The 19,347-nt window shown below is 42.4% G+C and overlaps 2 long non-coding RNA genes across 2 annotated transcripts; one reads left to right on the top strand and one right to left on the bottom strand.

Moving 5' to 3' along the window:
- Positions 1 to 1,432: 1,432 nt before the first annotated feature.
- LOC118800977 lies at positions 1,433 to 2,802 on the bottom strand. Its single transcript, XR_005006414.1, has 2 exons — positions 1,941 to 2,802; positions 1,433 to 1,755 (listed from the first exon to the last, which is right to left on the bottom strand). It is a non-coding gene; the product is annotated as an uncharacterized LOC118800977 (long non-coding RNA).
- A 4,312-nt stretch (positions 2,803 to 7,114) lies between these two features.
- Positions 7,115 to 11,261, top strand: LOC118800978. Its single transcript, XR_005006415.1, has 3 exons — positions 7,115 to 7,221; positions 7,334 to 7,396; positions 11,129 to 11,261. It is a non-coding gene; the product is annotated as an uncharacterized LOC118800978 (long non-coding RNA).
- Positions 11,262 to 19,347: the final 8,086 nt, after the last annotated feature.

The following is a 19,347-nucleotide window of genomic DNA, read 5'->3' as shown; positions in this document are numbered from 1 at the left end:
TTAATTGTGTATTAATATCCAGCCATACGCTGCTAACGTGCTCATTAAAAGGCTACAGTACTGTTACCTTTATTCAGTGTTTTGGGCTTAAATTAGCTGAAGAACACAGACTGACTTGTTTAGGACTCAAAGATCAGGACTACTGACTTGACTCGACTTGAGACTCGCCTGTACTGACTCGGGACTTGAATCAAGACTCGACTATCTTGACACAGGACTTGAGTGTGAAGACTTGAGACTTACTTGTTACTTGAACTAGATTTATATGCTGGATAGATCCGTAATACACCATCAACCTTCTTACTCTCTTTAGCACGAGTCAGACTTCAGAGCACTAAAATACTTTAAAATGCTTAATATTTCTAAAACATTCGCTTAACTATGACTGATCTTTTGGTACCAAACTACTCCATCTGTTATACAGCACTGCTGACACAGCTTCATTACTTCAGTACTGGTTAGCAAGCTAAACATGGCTAACAAAGGAGTTTCACCATTATTCACACACAGTTTACACACAATTATTCACAAAGTAGTGCATCATAAAATATCTGCATTACGACGTCTGCATGGCTGATTAGCTCACTGAATGCTCACAGCTGAGGTCCGACCTAGTCACCTACAACAAAACATTCCTGTGTTCAACCCTGCTAAAAAAGGACCATTAGAAACCATTAGGATTAAAACCCAATGGTTTTGCTCTCTAATGGGAATTGGCCTAATGGTTTCCAATAGAAACCATTCATTTCTTGTAGAACACCTTTAGATCCTATTAGGAAACGGTCAAATGCATATAGAATCAGCTGAAGAATCAGGCCACATGGTCACATGTTAAACCATCAGGATCCTTTACACTGTGATATCACCCCATTAAAAAAGCCAAATCATTACAAAACCATCGGGAACCAATAGACACAATGGTTTCTATGTTTTTTTTTCAGCTGGGAAAACACTTCGTAGTGCAGAAGTTCCACTGCTCCATGCCAATGTGTCCATAGCTGCATGCTGCTTTGGGCTGTATTATCAGTGAGTGTGTTTACATGCACTCAATAATCTGATCATAATCAGATTTCTGCAGTTATCTGATTATCCAAATGGTCGTGTAAACAGCAATTTTTTAGATTGAAGTAAGGTCTACAAATCTGATTGACCCTTGTGTGGTGTTCATATATTTATCAGTCAGCCAATGTTTGTGGGCCTGGTGGACCCACCACGTTTTTTTTTATTTATTTATTTTTTTATTTTTAAATCTATACAGCCAGAACCATTTATGTGAAAATACCAGATGTTTACTTTATCCCAATAACAGGCAATAAAGACAGCATATGATATTTACCATTTACCATTAATATTTACCATTTACCTCTGTTGGTTCATATCTATAAACAATAGTGCTGTCCATTTTTGTGATAAAATAACATCAATATCAACATGTGGGTGGAAAAACGTTTATTTTGAGGAAATCTAAATGAAGCAATGCTGAGAAAATAAACACATTTATATTAGTCTGAAAAGCCTCAGCACCATTGAACAGATACAGAATCCACATCAGTCTACATAAGACACCAGCCCTACTGAACACAGTCTACTCACGCCAGCCTATACAAGACATGAGGGGCAGAGTTTTACTGTGTTTTTACTGTTTTACTGTGTGTTGCAAATGTGTTTCTTGCACATGATGCATGTACGCTGTGTCCTTCTGTCCATCTTGGGTCCAAACACAGCACAGCACTGTTTGTTGCTACTGGCTGCAACCTAGAATGATGAAAATATTAGATCAGGAATTTTTCTCACACCTTTCCGTCTCTTTGTCTCTCTCTTTCTCTGTCTGTCTCTCACTCTCTCTCTCTCTCTCTCTCTCTCACATATACACACACACATTATAGTTGTTCAAAGTAAGAAAGTCAGACATAACATATGCAACAGCATTTCACACTCACTTGAGCTTCTGCAGATGGTTGTTCTGTGGGTCTGTGGGCTGAAGGGACACCAGCCTCCTCCTCCTGAGGCTGGCTCAGGATGGCTGCAGGAGCTGGGCTTCTTGGGATGTGTTATCTTCTCTGGATTTGAGGTCTCACCAGCAGGCCAAATAGGAGGTGGACATTGGGAAGGGACACAGCACCTTCACATTTTTATTACCTGCGGGTCCAGTGGAGGGGGGGTGTGTGTGTGTGGGGGGGGTGTGGGTGTACAGTGTGTGGGTGTACAGTGTGAAGGCACTGATATTGTATTCCTTTATATGTTCTTCACAGAAAATGGGCAAAGGCCAAGAAATCTGAGTTTGAAATAATAATAAATCGCATAATTTTTCTTCTGGTAAACATTGAAACGGGTCCCACAGACCCCAACACCACACAAGGGTTAAGAAATCTGATAAAGAGTTTGGATTTTAGCTCAGCAATCAGATTTCTCAGTATATGTAAACTCTTACTCTGATTTCATTCGGATTTCTCAGTCTGTGCATGTGTGAAAACAGACAGCGGTATCAGAAATAAGTGAGCAGCGTTGCTGCGAGATGCAGCAAAATGCTTTTGGAGCAACACTGAAACCAAATACATGCTTGACGAAATGAAGGGTTTAAATAATCTTCATCTGATAGATTATGAATGTTCATATTTTCAGGTAAAGTGACTCGAGGTTTTAAAAAAAACTGCAGCATGAAGTTTAAGTTTTACGTTACGTTTACGCCACGTCTTCTTTGTGAGTTTATTGGCTGGTTGTAAAGCAGAAATCTGATTACTGTCTGACTCATGTAGACCTGGAGTTTCCCATTATCTGATTACCCAAGTGCATGTAAACATGTTGATCAGATTACTGATAAAATCTGATTTTCTGCAGTTATCGGATTATTAAGTGCATATAAACGTGTTGATTGGATTACTGATAAAATCTGATTTTTTGCAGTTATCGGATTATTAAGTGCATATAAACGTGTTGATTGGATTACTGATAAAATCTGATTTTTTGCAGTTATCGGATTATTAAGTGCATATAAACGTGTTGATCAGATTACTGATAAAATCTGATTTTCTGCAGTTATCGGATCATTAAGCGCATATAAACGTGTTGATTGGATTACTGATAAAATCTGATTTTCTGCAGTTATCGGATTATTAAGTGCATATAAACGTGTTGATCGGATTACTGATAAAATCTGATTTTCTGCAGTTATCGGATTATTAAGTGCATGTAAACACACTCAGCGTTTCCCTGGTCGGTCTCTGCCTCGTTCTCTTACTGCCCCAGTCTAGTTTGGGTTTCTGTCTCCACTCTGTCTCCATCATATCTTCTCACTTCAGCCTGTGTATTTATTCCCCTGTGGCTGTTCGGAGTCTTATCCTGCGTCGCCTATGTGTCCGAATATTTCTGCCATTTGAACCTCTAGTTTATATTCAGCCCTTTGTAGGTTTGTCTTTCTCTGTGTCGGTCCTTGTTTAACTCTTGGTTTCCCTTCTTCTTTTGTTTATCTGTCCTTTCTGTGGCTCTTCAGCTGATCAGTTCCTGAAAGGTTAAATATGATCAATGTGCAAATCCTCACTGCCTACGATGGTCCAGTACTATAAGCAAGGTTTTCTACTGCCAACATGTAAATACAGCATTATTAAGTCTTCAGGCTTCTGATTGGCTGTTTCCTGATTCCTGATTCTGACTGTGTCCACCCATCTTGCAGCTGGTCCTCCTCTTTTACCTTCAACTGTTCTAAGCATTACTGTCTTTTCCAGTGAGTTGGTTCTTCTCAGAACGTGTCCAAAAGAAGAGTTTCAGTTCGGTTGTCTGGGTTTCCAGTGAGAGGTTGTTTTGGTCGAGGATCCATTCGTTAGGCTGCTCTACATTAAATGTTTAGGAATTTAAAAAGCTACCGTGGACCCATGTGTCTGTGCTGCCTAATGGTTTGTAAAAGACATTCACTCACGTGCTGCTGCTTTACTTTCACTGTGACTCTCCTCTGGAACATCTGTGTGGAAATAAGAAAAAACATATCGTTTATAAAAAGACCCCAATTAAAGGTTTGGTTCATCTTAACCTGAATTACAATATCAAATTCCATGAAGGCACAAATGATTCACTGTATAACTCTGACTGTAGTTAATCTCCTTACCTTCTACTGAGAGCTCCACACTCTGGACTAGAACCCTTTTAGAACTCAGAGATCTCTCATTTCTCTCACAACAAGGAAGCTTTCATAGATTCCTGCATCCTCAGGTCTGATATTCTTCAACTCCAGTGAACAGTCCCCCTTCAGCAGGTGATCTTCAGGAACGTCCACACGGTCTTCATACCCCTCACCCTGATATTGATCCCCACCCCTTCGCTCAAACACTGTCCCAGCAAAAGTGAGCCACACAACATGAGGAGTTTGGCTGGCTGACTCTGTGGTGGCTTTACTTCTCCAGTCACATGGAAGAACAGCTGAGGAACCCACTGTAGCAGACATGAAGACTGTGGATGTGCAGCTACAGAGCCTGGATAACATATAAAACACAAAACATTTAAAGGATATTTACATTAGTATATTATATATATATATATATATATATATATATATATATATATATATATATATATAATATATATATTAACATATATAAAGCCCTGTACCAAAGTCAGAGACCAGCCTTATTCAATGTCCAGTCTAAACTGAGGTTAAAGATTCACCTGAGGTTCACCTGAGGTTAAAAAACATCTCCAGCACTCAGTCCCAATATTTAATCTGTCAGTATTTAATCTGTCCACTCTTTTTGTTTGTGGACCTACAGCCACTTTAACTCTTCCATCCTTCCAATATTAGACCAACCAGTTGCACCAACCAGTGTATCTAAAAAGGAGGTGTGTCTGCAGATTCTTTGAGAAACTGAAAGTGAGTCTCCTGAGAAGAACAGAAGCTGGAATAAAGGGAAAGAGTGGACATACAATACATACCAAGACAAAAACTGTAGTTAGTTGTTGTGTTTTCTGCCTTTTGTGATTCTGAAAGTTTAATAGTTTGTACTTTTCGGCTGTCTCGACTGGTCTCTGGCTTTTGTACAGCTTTATGTATAAACAGTACTGTAAAGACTTTACACAGTACTGTAAAAGCTATAAATACATTATAGATTAATTTAGACTGCAGTCTCTTTTATAAAATGGCCACTAGTTGGTCACTCACCTGCACAGGTGGCCAGCGACAGGACGAAAACCGAAGGTAGGTACTCATGATCAAAACTGGAGGATTCACTGATGAAGTGAGAAGAAAAACGATGAGTTATTAACTATTATAATGATTCAACACACAGTCTGGTGGATCCACATCCCAGCAGAAAACAAGGGAAAAACTGAGGGATTTTTTGATGAACCGTTTCTTTAACACTGAAATTAACTTTCATTCTAAGACCAATAAGTAAATACTTTAAAACTAATAATGAACTCAGCTCCACTGATCAAAACCAATAAGCTCAGTGTAGTCAAATCTGACAAAACGTAAAACTGATTCAGTTTGAGAGTTTGGAGGAACTACTGCATGCAGGATATTCTGAACTGAGAAAATTCAGACTTAGGATCTCAAAATAATGACTTACTTTAATTCTTAGTATCTCAAAAATAACTTACTATGCCAGAATAATGATTTCTTAAAATATTGACTTGTATGTTGAAATAATGACTATGACCTGTCTTGTAACAATGATTAATAATGCTGAAATTTATACTTCACTTTCTGTAATGTAGTTATTGTTAAACAGGTCAGAATCTCAATAAAAAAGTCTTTATTCTGAGATATTAAGTCAATATTTAAAAAAAAAGAAGTCATTTTGAGGCACCAGGTCATTATTTGGAGAAAAGCTGTCATATACTAAGTCAGTATTTAACACACAGCTGGCAGAAGTGGAGAAAGAGAAGAGAGAGAAGAAGAACTACATTTATTCTCCAGCAGATGGCAGAACGGGCTTCTACAGATTCCTAACTGAGTGCGAGATTAGAGACCCCACCTGCAGTTCAAATCAAAACAACAGCCGCCCTCTGTGTCCTGTCTGCTTTTGTTTATCTGCACAGTGACCGAGTTTCCTCATCCAGCGCTCTTCTGGAAGTTGAGCCACGCTGTAATAGTTTTGTATGTAAACAGGACTGAGCGTCACGCGCGCAGATGTTTGTTTTCTTGAAGGGAAATTTTCTGTAAACTCAGTTTAATCATCAGCCAGAGCTGCCAGTTCTCACGGAAGATGTGGTGCGTATAAGACTCACGATTCTGGGTCTTTTTCAAGGAGCACCTTAGATTAGAAAGGGTAATTTGCTTTGCCTTGCAAATGTAATGGGTTTCGCAAGGCAGTGCAGTGTCCTTCAGCGGCACTGTAGAGGCTCAGAGCTCCACCAACCAGCACGCAAGACTAGTTTATGTGTTTTTGCATTGTGAGCTGATTGGTTCATAGCCTGTTGAGCTGACTTTGGCTGCAGCTCCGCCTCTCTACATATATCAGCAGAGAGAGAAGCGCAGTGAATCTCTCTGGAAATGCGCTAAATTCTATAAATTATATATATATATATATATATATATATATATATATATATATATATATATATATATACACACACGCACACATACTGTTATTATTATCATTATTATTCTTATTATTATAAACAGCTGATGCTGTTTGAAAATCTGGAAACTATCCAGCAGAAACAGTTCAAAAACATACACACACAAACACACACACACTCACACACACCCAGAGACCTCTACTGATAACATACAGAGGCACACACACACACACACACACACAGACCTCTGCTGAAAACAGTCTGCATAATGCGCAGTGCATCTGGCTGGATAACATACAGTGACATATACACACACACACACACACACACACACACACACAAATATAAATAAATAAAGCAAAAATATTGCAAAAGCATTACAATATGTGCCAATTATTTCCATGCAGACGTTTTTGCCAAAGCAGCAGGATGAAGGAACCGCATAGAACTGCGTGTGACGTTTTCTTAATGCCTACAAGTGTTGTGCAGGAATGTTTGCATTGCAGCAGCAGCTGGTACTCACCAGGCAGGATGTTGAGAACTTTCAGCTGAACTGAAAAACAAACCGCAGAACACAGTGGAAAAATACCAGCTACACCCCTCCTTCAAAATGCTTGATGGTCACGTGACTCACATACACTTCAGACAGTTCCAGGAAGTTCTTGGCGGGCGATTTAAACCTATAAACACAGAGAGGCAGAACATCTTTCGGTAATTAGTGAATAAATACACTGATTTACAATATTTATATAGAAAACCAACATGTGTGTGTGTGTTTACACCAATATGATATATTTTGAAGTCAAATTCACCACTATTTCAGGATTAAACAGCTGTCGTTACTTGCCTTATCGACATGTTGGGTTGAGGTCAGCATGGATTTAAGGTGTGTTGTCGTTGTTTATTGCTTTGACTTTCAGTATTATAGATATTATGTTATTAAACTCGTATGGTAGTTCAGATCAGTCAGGTCCTAATGTTTATTGATATACTTAGAGAGAGGGGATGTTTCAAAACTGAGATCAGATTAATTTTCTCACATTAACACATCTTTAATTCATGGTAATTTAAGTAATTCCAGGGTCTTGATAATCCGTAATAACTTCATGACTAACGTAAACTTTATGACTTTCAGAATGGAGAGAAGGAGAAGGAGCCAAAGAAATTTGTTTAGCTTACATAAGAAAAAATCTGCTATTAAAAAGGGTACATTAAAATACATCACATCCAGACAGGACAGGACATAATAAACACACCTCATCCAGACAGGACAGGACATAATAAACACACCTCATCCAGACAGGACAGGACATAATAAACACATCACATCCAGACAAGACAGGACAAAATAAAACACATCACATCCAGACAGGACAGGACATAATAAACACACCACATCCAGACAGGATAGGACATAATAAACACATCACATCCAGACAGGTCATAATAAACACATCACATGCAGACAGGAGATGACATAAAAAACACATCACATCCAGATAGGACATAATAAACACATCACATCCAGACCTGATACGACATAACAAACATGCCACATCCAGACAGGACAGTACATAATAAAACACATCACATCCAGACAGGACAGGACATAACAAACACATCACATCCGGTCAGGACATAATAAACACATCATATCCAGGCAGGACAGGACATAATAAACACATTACATCCAGACAGGACTGGACATAATAAAACACATCACATCCAGACAGGATAGTACATAACAAAACACATCACATCCAGGCAGGACAGGACATAATAAACACATCACATCCAGTCAGCACAGGACAGAATAAACACATCACATCCAGACAGGACAGGACATAACAAAACACATCACATCCAGGCAGGACAGGATATAATAAAACACAGTACATCCAGACAGGACCGGACATAGTAAACACATCACAACCAGACAGAACAAGACATAATAAACACATCCAGACAGGACAGGACATAATAAACACATCACATCCAGACAGGACAGGATATAATAAAACACAGTACATCCAGACAGGACAGGACATAATAAACACATCCAGACAGGACCGGACATAGTAAACACATCACATCCAGACAGAACAAGACATAATAAACACATCCAGACAGAACAGGACATAATAAACACATCACATCCAGCCAGGACAGGACGTAATAAAAGACATCACATCCAGACAGGACAGGACATAATAAACACATCACATCCAGACAGGACAGAATAAATACATCATATCCAGACAGGATAGGAAATAACAAACACATCACATCCAGTCAGGACCTAATAAACACATCATATCCAGACAGGACAGGACATAATAAACACATCATATTCAGACAGGGCAGGACATAATAAAAACACATCACATCCAGCCAGGACAGGACGTAATAAAAGACATCACATCCAGACAGGACAGGACATAATAAAACACATCACATTCAGACAGGACAGGACATATAAACACATCACATCCAGACAGGACAGGACATATAAACACATCACATCCAGACAGGACAGGACATAATAAACACATCATATCCAGACAGGACAGGACATAATAAACACATCATATTCAGACAGGACAGGACATAATAAAACACATCACATCCAGCCAGGACAGGACGTAATAAACACATCACATCCAGACAGGACAGGACATAATAAAACACATCACATTCAGACAGGACAGGACATATAAACACATCACATCCAGACAGGACAGGACATAATAAAACACATCACATTCAGACAGGACAGGACATATAAACACATCACATCCAGACAGGACAGGACATATAAACACATCACATCCAGACAGGACAGGACATAATAAAAACACATCACATTCAGACAGGACAGGACATATAAACACATCACATCCAGACAGGACAGGACATAATAAACACATCACATCCAGATCGGATATATCAAACACATCACATCCAGACAGGACAGGACATAATAAACACACCACATTCATACAGGATAGGACATAATAGAACACATCACATCCAGACAGGACAAGCCATAATAAAAGACATCACATCCAGTCAGGACAGGACATAATAAACACATCACATCCAGACAAGACAGGACAAAATAAAACACATCACATCCAGACAGGACAGGACATAATAAAACACACCACATTCAGACAGAACAGGACATAATAAACACATCACATCCAGACAGGACAGGACATAATAAACACACCACATCCAGACAGAACAGGACATAATAAACACATCACATCCAGTCAGGACAGGACATAATAAACACATCACATCCAGACAGGACAGGACATAATAAACACACCACATCCAGACAGAACAGGACATAATAAACACATCACATCCAGTCAGGACAGGACATAATAAACACACCACATCCAGACAGGACAGGACATAATAAACACACCACATCCAGACAGAACAGGACATAATAAACACATCACATCCAGTCAGGACAGGACATAATAAACACATCACATCCAGACAGGACAGGACCTAATAAACACATCATATTCAGACAGGGCAGGACATAATAAAACACATCACATCCAGACAGGACAAGAAATAATAAATCACATCACATCCAGACAGAACAGGACATCTTGTCTTTTTATTATGCACATGAATAGTATGGCAGGCAGTTTGTCAGGGCCCTTATCTCCACGTTGTCCTTGCATCTATTCCCCAGCATCGTTCAGAGAAAGTAGTAAGAATGACACAGAGAGAAGAAAAGCAATCAGCAGCAATTACTAAATTAGTGACCATCACTAAAGATTACAACAACATAAAATGTGATATTGCATATGTTTCACAAAAGCCACACCACTGGGAAGCTTTTATTAAAAATAAGAAACAGGTAAAGAATTGCAAAACCCAGGGAGTTGAGACTCAGGGTGCAGGGTGGGGGTGTGGTCTTATTATAGGGAGTCTTTAGCCTGAGTTGAATCCCCCTGTGGTTCTTGCCATTAATACAAAATCAACTAACCTGCAACATAATGTACAGATAACAGTCAACAGAATCACAAAGCCTGCAAACAAGCAATCCTTAAACCTTATAAAGTCTCCAATATGCACCCTAAATCTATATCAGTAGTGACGTATCACGAAAATAGCTTTCTTTTTATTGTATAACTAACATTAGCTTGTACTCCAAAATGGATAACGATATCCTCATTTTACCTCCTCCTCCACCACTCTACAAGCTCTGCCCCAATGTTATACTTAACTAATATTTAACTCCCACTCACCCCCTGAAAAATCATGTTTAGAAGCCTTTTTCTAAGACTCAACAACGGTGGATGAAATGACATTGAGAGGAATTTACAATTACTAGGCTGTTTATGGTTAAAGGTATGGGTTGCTAATTTTACTCAGTATCCTGGCCTAATCTGTTATCTGTTAACGTTCCCTAAATCTACTAATTTAGTCCAGATTATCCACTAACATGCTTTAATATACATGTTCATTTGATTCAGATGTGCTTAATATATAGAAACTGATTCTTTAAATGTTTTTCCCTTTAAAAGCGAATCTCAGTCTATTCTTCTGAAACTCGGCTGCGCTGCTAATATTTGCTGCTAACTTCCAGGAACTATTGAGAGGCTCCACGATTCGCCATTGCTGGAAAAAATGGTCCATTGGAGAGAACGAAGATGACGGGACTCTCTCTACACAGCTCTGCCTGGAACTAAACGCCCACATCCAGCACTGTCTGCCTCTGTCACATCATTCATTTTTTATACAGAGATCCAGGAGAGCTGCTGGACGATATCAACTCAGCCACATTCACTGGAAACCTTAACGGTACTAGTAAATGGATCCTCAGTGGCTGGGCTGCTGTGTTTTTAGAGCTAGCGTACGTTAGCTACCAGAAAATATGGAGAGAGGCAAAATCAAATGGCACTTTTGTAACTGAGAGTTTTACGAGGTTGAAGATTTTTCTCTACTACCATCCCCATCTTCACAGAGGGAAGATGTTTCTGATCTGGCAGTGCGTCTTGAGCCTAAACAATATGAGCCACTGACTCAAGCTGCAGCAGAGTTAATGTAGTGCCAGAAAATGATTAGCAGTGAGCGGCAGAGGCGCCGAATGGTAGAACATAAAAACCCTAAAACCGCGACAGCCAGCTTCTAATTATCTGTTCAGCAGGTTTATATTCAGTATGACCCAAGTCCTGATTTCTTAGATGCCCTGAATCCCGAATGAATAAAGTGGATTTCTTTGAACTCTGTCTAAGTTTCTTTCAGTTTGACATCAAGGTCGCAGACTGCATCACCAGTCAGCCAGGCTTTGCTGCAGTGGCCCTAAATCCTTACGTCCTGCAAGCTGTTCATGGCACCTACTGGTGTTACATCTGATTCAGTTCCCCCTCAAATTCACGTTCCCCTTCATAAACTTAACCCTCGGTGCAGCACTCACTGGACAGAAATCAACAGCAGGCAACACTGGAACTACGGAAAAGCAAGAAAACGTCAGAGAAGGCTGTACAGATGAGAGGTTGACACAGTCAGCCATTTAACATTAATCTTTCCTGAACCGTTTCGCTTTCCGAAGTTCCAGTGTTGCTTTTCGCTGATGTCTGTTCAGTGGGTGCGCACAGATGCAATGTGAAGATCTTTATTCCAAACTAAGCTCAGATTAACTGGGTTATTTACAGCTGGTACAGACAGCTGGCGTATCGCAGCCTTGTGAGGAGGTGCTGGGGGTGTTTAGCTCAGCGTGTGAGGGTGGTCCTCTCCTCACTCTCGGCTCCTATGCTTTCACATTTATCAGCACGAGTAGGGTGTCATCAGGGGGCGGAAACGCTGGCTGACTGATTTGCATACTGTGAAGTTTCATGGTACTTTGGTATGAAGACACGTGCCCATAGCAGAGCTGAACCAGAGTGGGCACTGCAGATGCAGGACTGACCACGATAAAAATGATATTTTCACAGTTTGGAAAGATGTGATCACATTTTAAGCAAGGCTGGTATATTTAATTATTACAGATCAGTGCATTGTCACTCTATTATGGCCAGTCAAAATCTGCCATTATTTCTAAACTCTCCAATCACTGCTTAGCAACAGTTACTATCTGCACTTGCATCAGTAAGATGTCTTTGTAACTAGCATTGGGACTCTGAGGTCCTTGAAGCTTCTAAAGAGTTTTAACCACACAGTGAGCAGTGAGAGGTTCTCTGACCTCAGAACAGCTGTGGTTCATCCCTGGACTAAGCTATCCAGTCTGATTATCTCTGTATGAGACGCTACGCTGCCCTGAGTACCAGAATAATTTTGACTACTTGAGTTTTTCAGTTATGCAGCACACATGCTATAGGCTAACATATAGCATCACTATGGTAAACATGTAAAGGTTTATATTGATATAATATTATTATAAATAGTTTAAAATAATTTATATTAATATAATAAATGTACATATTCATGTACATTTTTCCATATTAATGTAAAATGCAAGCTCCATTATTAATTTCTTTATTTGGGACATTCACACATTTCTGGCTAAATCAGCGTCCAGAAGCTGCTCAGTTTAGGCTCCATAGTTGGCTGTATCAGTGATTAAGAGAGAAATGAAAGCTGTACTGTGTTACCTACTCATAACAAACTACAGCCAGCATGAGAAAATCCACTGTTAACCAGCATAGTGATGGTACAGTATCATGTAGCTGACATCATTAAGAAACCAGCAGCTACATTAGACTGTATATTTTCTCATTAACTGTATGAAAAGCTGCCTTTCCCGTTAGCTAGGGTTTGATAGATACAGCCTTTTATAACATGTTTAATGTGAGTAATTCTCATATTCAGGAGTTACTTTATTTACTATCAGATGTAGGTAACATTTTGCAAAGTGGACCTCACTAAAATTCTGATCCAAGTTACGGTCCCAGTGTTGGATCTGAACTCTCCAGTGTGGTAGAGCTCCAGGACCAGCCAATTCTTGTTACCTCATTTATATATGTAAATATAAACCTTTTATCTCCATTTTTGTCATTTTTTCAGTTTTTGGCAATTTGAAAATGCCTGTAGTCCTTTATTTTGTGTGTAAATTTCATGATGAATGAACCAAAAGAAATGGCCCAAAATAACTCAGGACAAATTCTGGTTCCATTGACTTACATTAAAAGTAAAGTATTTCTTCCCCTGTAATGTTACCATTTTGGAGATATGAGGTTTATATATATATATATATATATATATATATATATATATATATATATATATATATTCTTGTGTGTGAGTGTGTGTAAATTGGTTTTGGCAAAGGTTTATTTTTGTTTTTGACCACATGATTGTTATTAGTTTCGCTGCTGGCTGCTGAAAAATATTCAGACAAGAGCGGCTCTACAGTTAGAAACTTACGATTAATGAAGGACTGAAGGACTACGGGTGTAAGGGTTCAGCCAGCCCCGCCTGCTGCCAGCAGAGGGCGACAGCGGCAGGGTGTCCAGCCTGCGCCGCCTGCTGCCGGCAGAGGGCAACAGCGGCAGGGTGTCCAGCCTGCGCCGCCAGCTGCCAGCAGAGGGCGACGGCGGCACAGGGCCATAACTTCAGGGAACTCCAATTCCCAGAAGTCCGCGGGCTGATTAGGCCCAACGCGACACACCTGCGGACTCCTCTACTTAAGGTCAAGGCAAACAGTGGTGTTTGTCACACCTTTGTAGAGGGGTGACCGGTACGGTACTTAGTGTCAGAAAAGAAAAGAAAAGAAAAGAGAAGAAAAGAAACTGCCCCAAAACTAAAAAAGAAAAAGAAAAGAGGGCTGAGAAAAGAAATTGCCCCAAAACTAAAAAGAAAAGAAAAGAGGGCTGAGAAAAGAAATTGCCCGAAAACTAAAAAAGAAAAGAAAAGAGGGCTGAGAAAGGAAACTGTACCAAAGCTACTTAAAGGAGCTGTTTGCTTCACCAGGAGCAAACAACTGAAACAAAGTCTGCCTTCCCTTCATTCTTGGAGTGGAAGTGTTTTTTTTTGTTTTCCTATTATCTGTCCTCTCGCCTTTCTAGTTCAGCCTTTGTTTGAGCTGCTCTCAGCGTCTCTTTTGTCTGCCGTTCGTCGTTTTCCCGCCTTTTCTTTTCCCCCTTCCTTGAGGTGTTTTGCCAGTAGTCACCTGTGCTCCTCAGTGGCCGATCAGTACATGGCCGGTTCGAACCTGGCTTTGGGTCACCTCATATGCATGTTTCAAACTCACAACCCAGTGCCACAATAAACTCATTTTTCCATTTTTCTCTGTTTCCATTTCTGCACTTGGGTCCGCCTCCCCACCATCCCGTAACAGAAAGGTGTGACCAACATGGACCCAGCAGAATTGGATCCCATCAGATCTTCCCTGCAAACTCAGGGTGCCGTTATTGGCCGGCATGAGCAGCTGTTGCAAGACATGATGCAGCAGCTGACCCTTCTGGTCAGGGCACAGACCGAGGGGGTTCAGCCTGCCAGTGCTGCTGCTGCTGCCCCTGCTCCTGCCTTAGCTCCCACTCCACCACCCCCTGCTGACCTTAACCCCATCTGGGGTGATGCTCTGGTGGCCAATCCAGGGAGATATGCTGGGGACCCAGAGACCTGTAAAGGGTTTCTCTTGCAGTGTTCTCTGGTGTTTGAGCAGCAACCCTCCCGGTTCCCCACAGAGAGGTCCAAAGTGGCTTACATGATCTCTCTATTGACCGGTAGGGCTTTGGCTTGGGCCACCTCGCTGTGGGAGCAGGACTCTCCTGACACAGCATCGGGAGAGAGTTTTGTCAAGGCCATGCGGGCGACCTTTCATAACCCCATCGGGGGTAGGGAGGCGGCACCCCGCCTCCTGGCCCTCTCCCAAGGAGCCCGTTCGGTGGCGGATTATGCCATTGAGTTCTGTACCCTGGCCGCTGAAAGTGGCTGGAATGAGGAGGCGCTAACTGCCGTCTTCCATCAGGGGCTTAACGGGAAGCTCAAGGATGAACTAGCCTAACGGTAGCTAGCGAAGATTCTTTCTCTGGATAGACAAAGCACTTTTTGTAAGTCGCTCTGGATAAGAGCGTCTGCTAAATGATGTAAATGTAAATGAAACTAGCCACCCGGGAGCTGCCCTCCACGTTAGAGGGTCTCTATGACGTATGCATCCATCTGGATACCCGCATACATCAAAGAGACTTGGACCGGAGAGGTGGTTCCCGCGCTCCTGGCGCCCCTCTCCAGCTGGGTCACCACCTAGCAGGGACCTGCCTGAGCCCATGCAACTCGGTAGTGCTGGGCTGCCTGATTGCGGTTCTGGGGCTCAATCATTTGAGACCAGACACCCTGGCAATACTAGCCGGCCATGGGGAAATGCACGGGCCCGCTCCAGTCAGGGGGACCAGTGAGGGGCCAGTCGTCCTTTTCCCCCACTTTGGGGCTTTTCTTGGAAGTAAAACTTTCATGGGGGGCCCAGTCAACACATGACCTTGCAGGCCTTCGTTGACTCAGGAGCAGCAGGGGTCTGGGGTCTGGGCCTGTCACTCATCACACTGGGCCAGTCACCTTGCGAGTGGGCCCCCACAGTGAGAGCAAGGCGTTGTACCTCACCCAAGCCCCCCACTTGCAACTTGTGTTGGGGTTCCCTTGGTTGAGGCAGCAGAACCCTCACATTGACTGGTCGACACAGTCCATGGGACCCCCGGTGTAACGGTCATTGCCTGGTCGACCCTGGCCCCCTCCGAGGGACGCCCTCCCTCAAGGGTCCCGCTATGCCAGACCTTTCAGGGGTCCCCAGAGACTACTGGGACCTCAAGGAAGTCTTCAGTGAAGAAAAGGCCCAGGTTCTGCCGCCCCACAGGGAGTTTGACTGTGCCAACAACCTGCTCCCAGGTGCCACACCACCCCGCGGCCGGTTGTTTGCACTCTCGCCCCCTGAACATGCTGCGATGGATGAATACATCCGTGAAGCATTGGAGCTGGGGTTCATACGCCCATCCTCCTCTCCCGCAGGAGCAGGCTTCTTCTTTGTTGGAAAGAAGGACGGAGGTCTCCGCCCCTGCGTGGACTACCGTGGGCTCAACGCCATCACCATAAAAGACCGCCACCCCCTGCCCCTCATGTCAACAGCGTTTGAGGCACTGCAGCAAGCCGCAGTATTCACTAAGCTGGACTTGCGCAGTGCTTACAACCTCATCCGCATTCGGCAGGGGGATGAATGGAAGACGGCGTTCATCACCCCCACTGGGCATTATGAGTACAGGGTAATGCCCTTCGGGCTAATGAACGCTCCGGCGGTCCTCCAGTACTTCATAAATGAAGTCCTCAGAGAAGCCCTGGGTTTTTATGCATATGTCTACCTCGACGACATACTCATTTACAGCCGGTCCCTTGAGGAACATGTCGGGCATGTCAGGCGGATCCTGCAACTATTGCTGGAAAACCGCCTGTACGTAAAGCTGGAGAAGTCGGTGTTCCATGTCTCTACGGTGTCCTTGGTTGGTCCAACGTTTCCTGGGGTTTGCCAACTTCTTCCGACGCTTTGTGAGGAACTTCAGTTCCGTGGCGGCACCCCTCACCGCCCTTACCCGGAAGACCCCAGGGCCCTTTCGTTGGACCATCGAGGCCCAAAAGGCCTTTGAGGAGATCAAGGCATGGTTGACATCTTCCCCGGTCCTCCAGCTGCCCGATCCGGAGGAACCATTTGTTGTTGAGGTAGACGCTTCGGAAATGGGTGTTGGGGCCGTACTCTCCCAACGCCTAGGTCCGGCCAAGAAGCTCCACCCGTGTGCGTTCTTCCCATCGTCTTACCCCAGCTGAACGCAACTATGATGTCAGAGACAGGGAGCTTCTGGCCGTGAAGCTCGCCCTGGAGGAATGGAGGCACTGGCTTGAGGGGTCTAAACATCCCTTTGTGGTCTGGACCGACCACAAGAACCTGGCCTATATCCAACAGGCAAAGCAGCTCAACCCTCACCAAGCCCGATGGGCACTGTTTTTTAGCCGCTTTGATTTCCTGCTGTCTTATAGGCCAGGCTCTAAGAACACCAAGCCTGATGCTCTGTCCAGACAGTGGGCACCTCCGGGGCCTGACCCCTCCCCGGAACCCATTGTTCCCGCTCCTCGGATCTTGGCTCCACTCCATTGGGAGCCGGAGACTGCCATCGGGGAGGCCCTACGGCAGGAGCCCGATCCTGGAGGCGGTCCCCCCGGTAAGCTGTACGTGCCTGCTGCCATGCGGCAACGGGTGCTGCTATGGGGGCACGCCTCCCCATTTTCAGGTCACCCAGGGGTGGCTAGGACCCTGGACTGGAGGAGTGACCGGTACGGTACTTAGTGTCAGAAAAGAAAAGAAAAGAGAAGAAAAGAAAAGAAAAGAGAAGAAAAGAAACTGCCCCAAAACTAAAAAAAAAGAAAAGAGGGCTGAGAAAAGAAATTGCCCGAAAACTAAAAATGAAAAGAAAAGAGGGCTGAGAAAGGAAACTGTACCAAAGCTACTTTTTTTTCTTTCTTTTCCAGACTGAAACAAAGTCTGCCTTCCCTTCGTTCTTGGAGTGTAAGTGTTGTTTTCCTATTATCTGTCCTTTCGCCTTTCTAGTTCAGCCTTTGTTTGAGCTGCTCTCAGCGTCTCTTTTGTCTGCCGTTCGTCGTTTTCCCACCTTTTCTTTTCCCCCTTCCTTGAGGTGTTTTGCCAGTAGTCACCTGTGCTCCTTAGTGGCGCAGTGGTAACGCCACAAAGCGCCAATCAGTACATCGCCAGTTCAAACCTGGCTTTGGGTCACCTCATATGCATGTTTCAAACTCACAACCCAGTGCCACAATAAACTCATTTTTCCATTTTTCTCTGTTTCCATTTCTGCACTTGGGTCCGCCTCCCCGCCGTCCCGTAACAACAGGATGCATAACATAAACTATGCATCAGCAGATAAGCTACAAGAAAAAAATGGACAAATAATGTGTACATGTGTTCTAATGTTACTAAATTGTGGTGTCTGAATACTTTTTAGTTTTGGTTGCTTATGAATTCATACTTTAATCTTCATTGTTATACAAAACAGAAGTTAAAAATTCTGTGTATATATTTGAGTTGTAGACATGCTCAGGAACAAAAGTGTGCCAACAGCTCCCGTTATGTATTTTTTCATAAACTTCTTTTAGTGAAGAAAATTGTTATTTAAAGACCAGAGAATCTCAACCCAACTGAAATGTCTGTATGTAAATATAGTGAACAGATAATCTCTCAGTGCTTTATGGTGTTTATGTAAGAATGGAACAGGTAAAGACTGCAGACTTCAGTTACTGCAGACAGTCTATCAAAGCCTGTCAGTTAGTCTGTATAGGTTTAATCATAGTAACCTGTGTGATACTCATTGTTTCTCAGGTTCTGTTTAGAGGCTTAAGCTCAGAGCTACTCTGTAACTAAGGAATTACTTACTAACACTAACACTGTCATTGTTAGGGTCTGACTCAGTTCTACACTCTTATTAAGGGCTTCTTCAACCATGAACACACATTTGAATTTAAATGTTTTGTCTGGTTAAATTGTTCTTCTCGATGATGGAGAAACTGCTGTTCTATATAGTCCCAAATGTATAGATCATTCTATTGAATTGATTGTATGTCAGTGTTGAAAACATTGAATTTACTTTTACTTGATTTTACTTTTGCCTTTAGACTAAAATTCTTTTGCTGTGTGTGTATAACTTATAATAATAGTATTATTTTGTCACTAGCAATAAAATTAAAAATGCCTTTTTATTAGTGACAATTGTAGCTAATTTTGAGCAGAATTCAAAAATGCTAGCCAGTGCATGCAGAGTACCGTCAGTGAACCTACATTCCCATTAAAGTGAGAGACAGTCCAGTGCTCTCTGAGAG

This window comes from Colossoma macropomum, unplaced genomic scaffold (assembly GCF_904425465.1).
Source record: "Colossoma macropomum unplaced genomic scaffold, Colossoma_macropomum, whole genome shotgun sequence".
NCBI lineage: Eukaryota > Metazoa > Chordata > Actinopteri > Characiformes > Serrasalmidae > Colossoma > Colossoma macropomum.
This window is presented reverse-complemented; position numbering and strand designations above follow the sequence as displayed.